This window comes from Ictidomys tridecemlineatus, chromosome 8, assembly GCF_052094955.1.
Source record: "Ictidomys tridecemlineatus isolate mIctTri1 chromosome 8, mIctTri1.hap1, whole genome shotgun sequence".
Lineage (NCBI taxonomy): Eukaryota > Metazoa > Chordata > Mammalia > Rodentia > Sciuridae > Ictidomys > Ictidomys tridecemlineatus.
Window position 1 is genome coordinate 55,056,126 of NC_135484.1, and position 12,853 is coordinate 55,068,978.

The window sequence follows — 12,853 nt, forward strand, 5'->3', positions numbered from 1 at the left end:
AAATTGGTTATATAAGAAAATATGTAACTAAACATGCAAATTTTATTTCAGTGTATTAGAAAATTAAAATGCTGTCACTTTGGGATGTTCAGAACAGAGTAATGGTAGCTCTTCTTCTTTTTTTTTTTTTTTTAATATTTATTTTTAGTTCTCGGAGGACACAACATCTTTGTTGGTATGTGGTACTAAGGATCGAACCCGGGCCGCACACATGCCAGGCGAGCGCGCTACCGCTTGAGCCACATTCCCAGCCCATGGTAGTTCTTCTAAACTAAGTAATTCCTCTGAAACAATGGTTTTCAGCCAGGGTAATTTTATGACAACGCTCAGATATTTTGGTTGTCACAACTAGGAAATGCTACTGGAATCTAGGTGGATGAGAGATGCTGCTAAACTTCCTGCAATGAAAAGCAGAAAAATGTCAGCGATATGAAGGTTTCCACTTACCATGGAATTCTTTTGATTTTGTTTCTTAAAGGGAATAATGTTGAGGATGGTTGTAATGTCTTGCTTACTTTTAATCTCTACTACAATTTTCTCTAAAGGCAAGCATGCTCTTGACAAGTCACAGGTTTTAAACTAGGGGAAAAGTTGTTTATTCCAGGTATAATTTTTTGCCTAATGCAAGAAGGTACTTTTTAATGTTGTCTCTTAGGGAACTGAGACCATGGTAATAGTAAAAGTTTACTGGTAGCCAACTGAAGTAAAAATGCAGGCACTGTTAATTCTAATCACAAAAGGAAGGGTTCTAGAAACCCTCAGGAGTCTTCCTAAGAGAACAGTACTTAAGTTGGCAGTGAGTTATAAAGGATTGGATAGGAAATAAACAAGATTTTCAGGCTTTATGTCTACTTAGAGATAGCCTTGTCTCACCTCCTGCCAGCTATAAATGGTGTTTAGGAGTAAATGTAAAATCTGGAATAACGGTATCTAAAATGTGCAAAAGCTTTTTAATAGTTAACCTGATGGCAGTCACAGCCTATGTAGACAGCTAGTAGTAGCAGCAAATGGTACCACTAATCCTGTTGTTATAGTGTTTCAGGATTGTAATGTTTAGTTTCCTGCTTGGAAGTTCTGCCATTGTGACCCTCTACTGGTTTTATGACCTTGGGGAAGGGGAGCTGAGGAAGGAGCATCTCTTTTATTAGATCCTATGACTTTTCAACTTGGTCCTCTTGTTATGGGCTATTCTAGAGGAAAAGTCCTCAACCTGTTACCTCAACTTGTTTTGCCTGTTTTGTTATAGGGGTAGGAATCAATATGCCCAATGAAAGGAGGAGGCTGCTGTCCCCTGAGTCTTTACAGATAAAATATGTTGGATGTTTGGATGGACAGATAGAGAGTTTAGTATGCTGCCTGGTTTGTAGATTAAATGTTCAGTGAGTGCTAGTGGTGATTAGTACAATATGCAAGTGTTTGGACTGGGAACAGAGTTGGAAACTGTTTCAGGAGGGTAGAGAGTATCATTCTTTATTTTTTCTGCTGTGATCTCATAATAGAAGTCCCTTATGAAGTAGGTGATATTCTTGACAGATGAGAAGACAGGTTCTAAAAGCTCAAGGATGTGCTCAGGTTGCCCAGGATGGAGTGTCGCTGAATTTAGACTGAGTATGTTTTACTCAAAGGCCATGCCTTGGCATAGTGGACAGGGTGTGTGGCTCATTGCAGTTATTGAATGAATGAAAGAGGGAGTTTTCAGTAACATTTCCTATGTCCTCTAGCTAAGCTCTACATGATTGAAAGAATGGATAGTTTTATTTTGTTTTTAAGTTTGAGTGCAAGTAGCTCTTTGGACATGAAGAGCTTGCTTATTGGAATATCTTATTTCCCTAAACATAGCATAATTACTCACTAAGACTGAGGCTATAGGCATTTTTGTTTTTTTAAAACTTCCCAGGTAATGCTGAAACCGCCAGGTTAAGGTATTTAGCTAGGAAACTCTTTGATTTCCTGGAGTTTGGTCAGATTCGAACTTAGTTGACTACCTTAGCCAATACAAAAAGAAATCAGGAAATTGAGGAAAAAATGTCTTATCAGATCTTGAGGTACTACATTTACAAATCTTGATTAACACTGAAGTTTCCTGTATTCTAACCATGTAAAGGAATTAAGACTTTGATTCAGGGGCCAGGAAAATTAATTCAAAAAAAGCAAAAGGGAAATTCAGAAATGCTCTTCACTGTCCGAGTGAGTACCATAAATGGAAGTGATCCAATAAACTCAACCAGCAGCACTAAGCCCTTTAAATGTGCAAAGTTCTAACATAGCCAGGAGACGTCAAGCACCAGCCCTTTTCTCAAAACAGTCTTGTTAAGACCCTGTTGTGAAAAGGCTCTATATGGCTATACTATTGTTTAGAAAGTACACGAGGCAATGTGAGAACTATAAAGAACATGGGAATCCAGATGGAAGCAAGGAAATGGTTATTCAAAGTCAAACACTTCATATTTCAGCCCAAATGTAAGCAGCTGGAAAATTGTTACCCTGGTTCTTAAAACAAAAAATAGCTTGGCAGGGGGTGTAGTTCAGTGGTAGAGTGCTTGCCTGGTATGTGCAAGACCCTGGGTTGAGTTCAAGCCCCAGCACCAAGAAAAAAGAAAAAGTTGGACAGACAAAAATCAATAACTTTTTTTGGATCCATCAAATTTTAAACCATTCTCCAAAATGGGGAGTGACAAGCTCATCTGAGAGAAGAAAACTCAAATTGGCTTACTGGCAATAGAAGTCACTAGAGCCATAACCTGTTTAGGAACATTTTTCATGACACTTTTCATGATTTGATGGAGGCTAAGTGTGGACTAGTGTAACTATAAGAAATCCCTGGAGATTACATTTTTAGAGTGGCCCCTACAGTAGTAAACTTCACTTCTAGGAACCCTATCAGAGTTTCACGTCTAGAGGTGGTATCTTTTTGTGACTCTGGCAAGGAGGATAAATTGGTACAACCTCCATGGAGCGGGGGTGGGGGGCAATTTGGCAATAGTTATCAAAACTATAAGCTGAGGGTTGGGGTTGTAGCTCAGTGGGAGAGCACTTGTCTAGCCTGTGAGACACTGGGTTCAGTCCTCAGCACCACATAATCATTGTGAAACAACACCCAGAACCCCCTACTCTCTAGGGTAAAACATAGCCAGAGTCTTATCCCTGTTAGGAAAAGGGCATTCCCACTCCAGCTTTACATTACTCTTCCTTCCTGTCTTACCTAAAGGAAAAAATACTCAGCAGGGATCAGGACTTCAAGGAAATAGATCGGAAATGCTGCATCCAGGGATGGGTGGATAGAAAAGCTGTACCACTAGAGGAATAATTGGATAGATCATAGACCCACTGAAATACAGATTTAATCTGGAGTGTATGGAATACCTCCCTCCACTGCCACAATACCAATGGGTTCCAGTGTAGTCACAGTGATTATAGCTAAAAGCCCTTCTCTGAGAAGCAGTTAGGGAAATTCAGAGTTGAGAGGCAAAAAAGAGACACTAGAGGAAGGTGAAGCCTCTGGTGCCTAAAACACCACAGACATGAAACAGTCTCAGCTCCTGGCTAGATTGCCATAAACCTTCACACTTGTGGCCTGTCTCTTTTCAGTTTACATTTCCCAGTGTTTCATGTGTGGCTTTTAACAAGAAATTAACAAGAGGTATGGTCACAAATGTTAGAGTTATCAATTTAAAGTAACTGTAATTAATACACCAAAAGGTACAATAAAAAAAGGCAACAAGCAAGAACAGATGGATGATAGAAGCGAAAACTTAGAATAAAAAAGCAAATGCTAAAAAGCACTGTACTAGAAACAAAGATTGCTCTCAGGGGACCCATTAGTAGACTGAACATATTTGAGGAAAGAATCAATGGATTTGAATATAGGTTAATAGAAATGTCCCGAAATGAAATGCAAAGAAAAACCATAGGAAGAAACAACAGAACATCCAAAAACTAGGATCATTTCAAAAGGTATAGTGTACATGTATATGGAAAAAAAATGTACATTTGAAGAGGAAAAAATATATATTTGAAGTAATGACTGAGACCTTTGACACCAAATCACAGATCAGGGAAGCTGAAAGAACACCAGGCATAATAAATTTTTTTTAAAAAATAACATCTAGGGCTGGGGATGTGGCTCAAGCGGTAGCGCGCTCGCCTTGCATGCGTGCGGCCCGGGTTCGATCCTCAGCACCACATACCAACAAAGATGTTGTGTCCACCGAGAACTAAAAAATAAATATTAAAAATTCTCTCTCTCTCTCCTCTCTCACTCTCTTAAAAAAAAAAACATCTAGGGGGCTGGGGTTGTGGCTTTTTATCAAGAGAAGAACTGAGACAGAGTTTACTTTGTCCAATGTCACACAACCAGTAAAAAGTGAAAGTAGAATTCTCACCCTCATCTTTGTGATCCTAAAACCTGTGCCTGTGTGATGGATACTGCCGCCATTTGGATTGCAAAGTTTGGCCAAAGCCCATGCCAGAGCATTCACCCCAATAGGTGGTGCTTGGGGACTCTGGTGTGCCAGGGTCTCTGACTTGCTGGATATCAGTGCCCCGAGTGCTCGCACAGTTGCCTTGATTCCAGCATTTTTGAGGAGGCCAATATGAGCAAAGACTCATTAGCATCAGCCAAAGGAAAATTTAAAATTTAAGAGAATTTGGTTACAAAACTGGGATGGCCATCCTTGCTCAGCAGAGGTAAACACTGCAGCTTTGTCATTACTTAGCTTTCTCGGTACATTTCCTTTCCTTTCTAGCTAGATTACTTTAATCCAGTTGTTTTCATGTTCAGTAAATCCAAACCATGTTTAACCGGTTTATTCACTGGAGTGTCTGAGGTGAAGAAAGTTTTGTCCTTTCAACTGCACTGGGGATTTGCTGTCTTCATTCTGCAATGGGATTTTCCTGGACCTGTAATCTGAACACTTTGACCTGTGGGATTTTTTTTTCCACCCTCTAGGAGCAAATGTGAGACTTGACCCTTTGTGTGCTGTGGAGCAGAAACAATACCCTTCTTCTCCCCTTGAGGACAGTAGTAATTGATGGCAGGAATGTTAATCATTTGGCTATGGCTTCTTCTCAGCCTTGCTGTAGCCAACTCCCTGCTTGCCTATGCTACCTCATTGAGAACAGACCTATCATTTTGTGACAGCATTCTTGAGGTTTTGCTCAAGAAAGTTGACAGTGTGACAAACTGAAGAGTGAGTTGGTCTCAGTAGTCTTCAATTGGTGAGACCATTGGTCCTTGTAGACATTACTGGGAGGATAAATTGGTACAACCTCCATGGGGCTGGGGTGGGGGGCAATTTGGCAATAATTATCAAAACTATAAGCTGAGGGTTGGGGTTGTAGCTCAGTGGGAGAGCACTTGTCTAGCACCTGTGAGACACTGGGTTCAAATCTCAGCACCACATAAAAATTAATAAATGTGTCCACCTACAATTAAATATACATACACATTAAACTATAAGCTGAGGAATTGAACTTCTAGAAATTTATTTCAGACATACTTTGTTTTGAGAAATGATACTTAGAGAATATAGATATTTTCTTTTGAGCATTATGAAGCAAATTAACATTTTTTTCCTGTTTGGGGGGTACTGGGTGACCCAAAGACAGAGGTGAGAGCAACATTTCACTGTCTACCCTTTAAAAAACAAACATCAGGGGCTGGGGATATAACTCAGTTGGTTGAGTGCGTGCCTCACATGCAAAGGCCCTGGGTTCAATCCCCAGCACCACCAAAAAAACAAGCAAACAAACAAAAAAAAAATTTTAGGGCTGGAGTGGAGTTCTCTGGTAGAGTACTTGCCTAGCAATGTGTGAGGCCCTGGGTCCAATCCCTAGCACTGCAGAAATAAAAGGTAAAACATAAAAATCCTTTTTATTTTAAAATAATTTTCAATTTGTAGAATAAGTATAAATATAATATAAAGAGTTCTCATAACTTCCTTACCCAGTTTCTCTGCATACTGACATCTTATATGATCACAGCACATTTGTTAAAACTAAGAAACCAATATCAGTACATTATCATTAACTAAACTCTGTACTTTGACTTTCACTACTTTTTCTACTAATATCCTTTCTCTGTCCAGAATCTATTTCAGGAAACCACATTGTGTTTAGTAGTCATGTGTTTTTGGTCTCCTGTAGTTTGTAACGTGTATCCTTTTGGACCTCGTATCATGTGACTATTGACTAGTCAAAAATAAGTTTTTAAAAAGAATCAGACTTTGTAGAGTCATGGGGTGTTAGAACTGTAATGAATCGTAGAAGCAACCAAATCTGAGCCTCTCCTCTGCTTGCATTTGTGGGAAGGGCAGTAAACAGGGGCCTCCCCTAACTGCAGACCCAGAGCCAGACTAGAAACCAAGGGGAGGAGCTGGGAACCAGAGTGTCCGGGGGAGAAATTGAGAGAACATATGTTTGGGTTTTTTGCTTTTGTTTGTTTGTTTTTGTACCAGGAATTGAATTCAAGGGTGCTTAACCATTGAGCTGTATTCTCAGCGCCCCCCCCCTTTTTTGGTGGGGGGGTGGGTATTAGGGATTGAACTCAGGGGCACTCAACCACTGAGCCATATCCCCAGCCCTATTTTGTATTTTATTTAGAGACAGGGTCTCACTGAGTTGCTCATTTTTGTTGAGGCTGGCTTTGAACTTGTGATCCCCCTGCTTCACCCTCCCGAGCGACTGGGCCTTTTTATTTTTATTTTTGAAACAGGCTCTCACCAAGTTGCTTAGGGCCTTTATAAATTGCTGAGGCTGGTCTCGACCTTGCAGTTCTCCTGCCTCAAGACTGTGGAGTCACTGGGATTGCAGGTATGTGTCACTGCACCAGGCTTTGAAGTCCTCTAATCTTGAGTTCAGTCCTGGCCCTTGCATCATTGTGATCTGGCTGCTTATGTAATTTTAAAAATTGTTTAAGATCTACCCATGTTATTGCGTGTATCAGTAGTTTGCTTTAAGAATTTAAAGAGCAGTTCCTTGAGAAAATATTTATGATTTCTAAAAACTTACGTTTTTCCATTTTTGATCTGTACTTAGGCAGAAAAGTTACCCACTGACTAGTCTTTTCCCTTCCAGGACACACTAGCACATTGCAACACCAAGTAAAAACTTGCTGTGCCCTTATTCCAGGCCAAGGTACTGCTGCTGGGGAGAGTTTGAGGGGGAAGCAGTGGGAATGGAGCACTGTGAGATGACACCGTCATTCCTCTGAGAGGAAGTCGGAATAAAGTTCCAAATGTGAGCACTGCATAAATGCCTTCCATATTAAGCAGGGAACTGGGGGCTGAGGCACACACCTGTAATCCCAGTGACTCAGGAGGCTGAGGCAGGAGGATTAAAAATTCAAGGCCAGCAATTGAGTGAAACCCTTGTCTCAAAAATTTAAAAAATTTAAAAAAAAAATTTTTTTTTAGAGAGTCAGAGAGAGGAGAGAGAGAATTTTTTTTTTAATATTTATTTTCTAGTTCTCGGCGGACATAACATCTTTGTTGGTATGTGGTGCTGAGGATCGAACCTGGGCCGCTCGCATGCCAGACAAGCGCGCTACCGCTTGAGCCACATCCCCAGCCCAATTTTTTAAAAATTTTAAGTGGAAGCTGACCCAAAAGGGACTACCAGAGGCTCTAATGCAACCTAGACCCAGAAGCACTCAACCAACTGAGCTATATCCCCAGTCCCTGATGTTTTTTTAAAGGGCATACAGTGAAATGTTTCTCTCACCTCTGTCCCTGGGACTGTAAGATTACTTTAAAGAGCATTCTTCCAAATAGCAGTCCTTGCTCCCATTTTCCTAGGAAGTCCCCCTGCAATGGGGGCTGGTATCGCAGACCTGCGCTCCTGTCCACAGGAAAAACTAGGGATCCCCAGACATGGTGCTTCCACCTCAGTGGTCTCTGGGAAGATGTCCTGTCTGCTGATGCCACCCCCTGCACGTGCTGGCACTGAGGTTTGAAGCAGGTATAGTGGTAGACTGGTCTCTAGGTTGCACTAGAGCCTCTGGTAGCCCCTGCTTCAGCTCTTGCAGAATACTGACCCCTGAACCTCTGCTAAGTTCTCCAGGCAATCATAGACCCAGTGGTCACCCCTGCCCTCTGCAGAGGAGTCTGTCACTTTGCCCTGCTGTGGTGAGGCCTTAGCTTTTGGGTCAGCTTCCACTTCCCAGGTGTTTAAACAATGTGACCAAAAGACCTAACAACAACACAAAGGAGGAAAGGTTATTTGGTGCTCATGGGTTTCAGAGGTCTCAGACCACAGACGCCAACTCCATTGCTTTGGGCCTAAGGTGAGGCAGAACATTCCATGGTGGAAGGGTGTGGAAGAGGAAAACAGCTCAGGACATGGCAATGAAGAAACAGAGAGGGACTAAACTTGGCACACCAGGGACAAAGCACATACCCTAAAAGCACACTCCTAGCAACCCACCTCCTCCAGCCACACCCTTTCTGTCTACACTTATTGTCCAGTTAATCCATTCAGGTGGATTAATGCACTGATTAGGTTAAGGGTCTCAACCCAATCATTTCACCTCTATACTTTCCTGCCTTATCTCATAAGTTTTTTGGGGACACCTAGTATCTAAACCTTAATACTAGGGAACTGAGAATATTAAACTTGGGACCTTGCTTGTCTTTTCACAGGGTGTGGCCAGGTTGGTTTGGCCACCTCAGATTATTGTTGGTTAGCAGAATCCAAACAGGTCTGGGGGCAGAAAGCTTACCCCAAAGTTACCCTCACTTCCTGTCCCTCCCTGTCCCCAGGTCAGAGGCCTGAGGGTAAACTGGGACACCTATGTGAGCAAGATTCACCTGCCCTCACACACTTGAGGACTGTGAAAGAAAGCTTTCTTTTCACTTTCTCTTCTTTACTTCACCCAGTCAGCAGCAAGCCTGTGGCTTCACTGTCAGGCCAAATATAACGTTTTCTTTCTTTTTTTTTTTTTTTTGAATTTTTTAACATTTATTTATTCTAATTTGTTATACAGGACAGCAGAATGCATGTCAATTCATAGTACACAAAGTTTAGAGTCATACCATTCGTGTCTTCCACACGTACTTAGGGTCCTGATGTCCATCTCATTCCACCATCTTTCCTACCCCATGCCCCTTCCCTTCCCCTCCCTCCCCTTTGCCCTATCTAAGGTTCCAAGTACAGTGTTTTCTACAAGCCAAATGCAATAGGTCTCACTTGGTTCTTCAGGTGCTGCCCGCGAAAAAGGGAGAAAATAAAGGAATTTGTAATAATTATAGGCTGGCTTTGTGATATTATTATATGGTTTAAACCAATATCAGAAGCAGATCTTGCCTCCTCTTCCTATTCTTTCATTCCTTTTTTTAAAAAATATTACTTGTAGATGTACACAATATCTTTATTTTTTTATTTCTAAAAAGCAGTGCTTAGGATGAAACCCAGTGCCTCACGCATGAGAGGCAAACACTCTACCATGGAGCTACAGCCCCAGCCCTTCTTTCATTCCTTTTTATAACAAATCCTAACATTTCTCTTAGGCAAATGAATGCATCAGCCAGATGAGGGCAAAACGAAATCCTCAGAAAAGCACGCAAACACAAAAACTTAATGAACCATTTTAAAATATTACCCATAGCCATCAGGGTTCCAGTAGAAAACAGCTGGCCACTTGGATTTAAATTTTATAATTTGAGGAGAGTTTGAGAAAAGAACTAACTACATAGATGAGGGCAAGTTATAGAGAAGCCACAGGGACAGAGCAGCTTCTCGAGGCTGTAACTGTGGAACCATTGTCACCTGGGGTTGGAAAAGAAGGTTCTGGGCAAGAGCTGTGGAAAGGAACACCTGTCCTATAGTTCCAGAAACTTGGGAGGCTTAAGTAGGAGGATCACAAGTTTGAGGCCATTCTCAGCTACCTAGTAAAACCTGTCTCAAAAAATAAAAGCACTAGTGATGTAGCTTAGTGGTAGAGCACCTCTGTTTTCAATCCCCAGCACAAATATATATATATATATATATATATATATAATTAAATCAAATGACCCTTTAATTGACAAAATGTTGGAGTAGGCAATTGTACAGAACTGGTCCTATCCAGTTCCTAATAAAAGAGGAGAAAGCTAGGTTGATCCCAAGGGGGGGAAAACTCAAATTGGCCAAAACTTGTCTTCTGAGCTTGCCAAGCACTTGCCTGCAGCACTTCTGAGGAAGGAGGGACCAAAAAAGGGTGAGGCCCAGGCTCCCTGAATCTGGGGCTCAGTCGTGATGCTTCCTTGTGCCCTCTTCAACCTCTTTCTCTCCAGAGATTGGCAGTGCTTCTCAGAGTGAATGTATGCAGTACGAAACTTACTTCAAAGCCATAGAAATTTATAAAAGTTACTAATTCCACTAAAATGTGCATTTGCCAATCCTTTTTGAAATAAAGGACAAAAGGACTTGAGAAAAGTGCATTGACTTTTCAAAGATGATATAATCTAGCTACTAGGTTCATGGTATGTCATTTTACCCTTGATGCTGTGCTATTACAATAATAAGGTAATTAAGAGAGAAAACTAAAATTCAGCAAAAATTAAGACAATATGAGATAGGAAGCTGATTGAAAAATGTATGTTGGCAATATATATATTTAAAGTATCATCGCAATTATTAATCATTTATAACTCTTCTCATAACTCATACTTAAAAGGAAAACAAGGTCAAGAATAAGCTTGTGAATTGGGCACAGTGGTGCATGCCTATAATCCCAGCAGCTCCAGAGGCCAAGGCAGGAGGATGGGGAATTCAAAGCCAACCTCAGCAACCTCAGCTAAGCAACTCAGTGAGGCCCTGTCTCTAAATAAAATACAAAATAGGGCTGGGGATATGGCTCAGTGGTTGAGAACCCCTGAGTTCAATCCCCAGTACCCCCCTAACAAAAGAATAAGCCCATGATATACTCTATGCATGTATAATATGTCAAAATACACTCTACTTGGGGATAGAGTTGCAGCTTAGTGGTAGAGCACTTGCCTAGCACATGTGAGGCACTGGGTTTGATTCTCATCACCACATATAAATTAATAAATAATAAGGGTCCATCAATAACTAAAAAAAAATTTAAAAAGATATTCTACTGTATCTAAAAAGGGAAAAAAAAAGAATAAGCCCATGATCACAGCCCTGAAACAAAACAAAACACAAGGGCTGGTCAGCTTGACTCTACTCTTCAGCAACCAGCAGAAAGTTAGACAGTCATTTTTCCTGTACAACTGAAACCCAGTGTTGAAGAAAGAACAGATTAAAAGACTGTCAGATGTCTTTGGCTTGGGAAAGATGGAGGCTGTCATGTGAAGCCTATGTATATATAGGGCTGGGCTGCCAGGAGCCATGGAGGACCCAATGGTAAGTCGAATCATCCTACGCTGACCCCTCCACTAAGCTGCCTGCTTAGTTCGCCCAGTCTTACTCATGCAGGTAGAAGAGACAGATCCCACCCAAGTGGCTACCACTGGAATATTGATTCCTGGAACAAGTCACTAGGGGATTCACTATGAGTTCCTTTTGTGACTAGAGCCCACTTGCTGTTGACACATGTCTAGTGACACTGCCTTGTGGGAGAGCCAATGCCCAGCAAATACCAATGAACAGCCAGGTGGGAGAGAAGCTACAGTGTGACCCACTTTTTGAAGAGACATTTACTCCAATCTTGTGCTCAACCCTGGTGCTAATTGGAAGAGCTCAAGATGAAAGCAATTTCTCTTGGTATCTCTTGGTATCACTGGTGTTCCCTGAAGAAATTCAGTGCAAGCCTCAGGGAGTGTTTCAGGAAGTATGGAGCCAGCAATAGCTATATCAGGATTGCTAGATGCAGATTCCCAGGTCCTACCTCCCACTTGGGTCCCAATCTCAAGAAGTAGGAACCAGGAATCTGCAAGTTAGACAATCTCAAAGGGTAGGTCTTATTCATACTATTCCATGGATTGTGCATTTATTTTGTTAGACATTTTTGTTGAGCCTAATTGTCCAAAACAGCAAATGGCTGGTAAATCATGGCACATACCAAGTAACAGAATTATATGAGAACACCAAAAGGAATTCTGAGAGTTTATAGCTGCTAATAAAACTGTCAGTGATAGAATGTTAAGAGGGCTGTCAGAATGCAAAACACGTTCACTTTGATTACAAAGATGTTAACATATATAGATAGGTACATGTGCACAAACTAGAAAAATAGGCAAAGTGAAAATGTTTGTATTGGAGAGGTAGAATTTGTAAGTGGTTTTCCCCCTTCAAGATTTGGGTATAAAAGAGAATAAAATAAATAATAAAAGAGAATAAAATTATGGTATTTGCAGGTAAATGGATGGCGTTGGAGAAAATAATGCTAAGTGAAGTTAGGCAATCCCAGAAAACAAATGCAGAATGTTTACTCTGATATAAGGAGACTGGGATAAGGAGGGGGAGCATGGGAGGAATTCATAAACTCTAGATAGGGCAGACAGGGGTGGAAGGGAAAGGGAGGGAGCAGGGGATTAGCAAGGATGGTGGAATGTGATAGACATCATCATTTAAAGTACATGTATGAAGACATGAATTGGTATCAACATAATTTATACACAACCAGAGATGAAAAATTGTGCTGTATACATGTAATAAGAATTGTAATGCATCCTGCTGTTATTTATTTTTAAAAAATCAATAAAAATTTGAGGAAAAAATAAATAAAACAACAAAAAAAGATTTGTGTATAGTATTATCTTAAAAAAAAGAAAGTTGGGCTGGGGTTGTAGCTCAGTGGTTGAGCGCTTGCCTCACATGCAATCCTCAAAGCCACAGTAAATAAATAAATAAATAAAAGATATTGTGTCCATCTAAAACTAAAAAAAAGTTTAAAAAAAAAAAAGAAAGT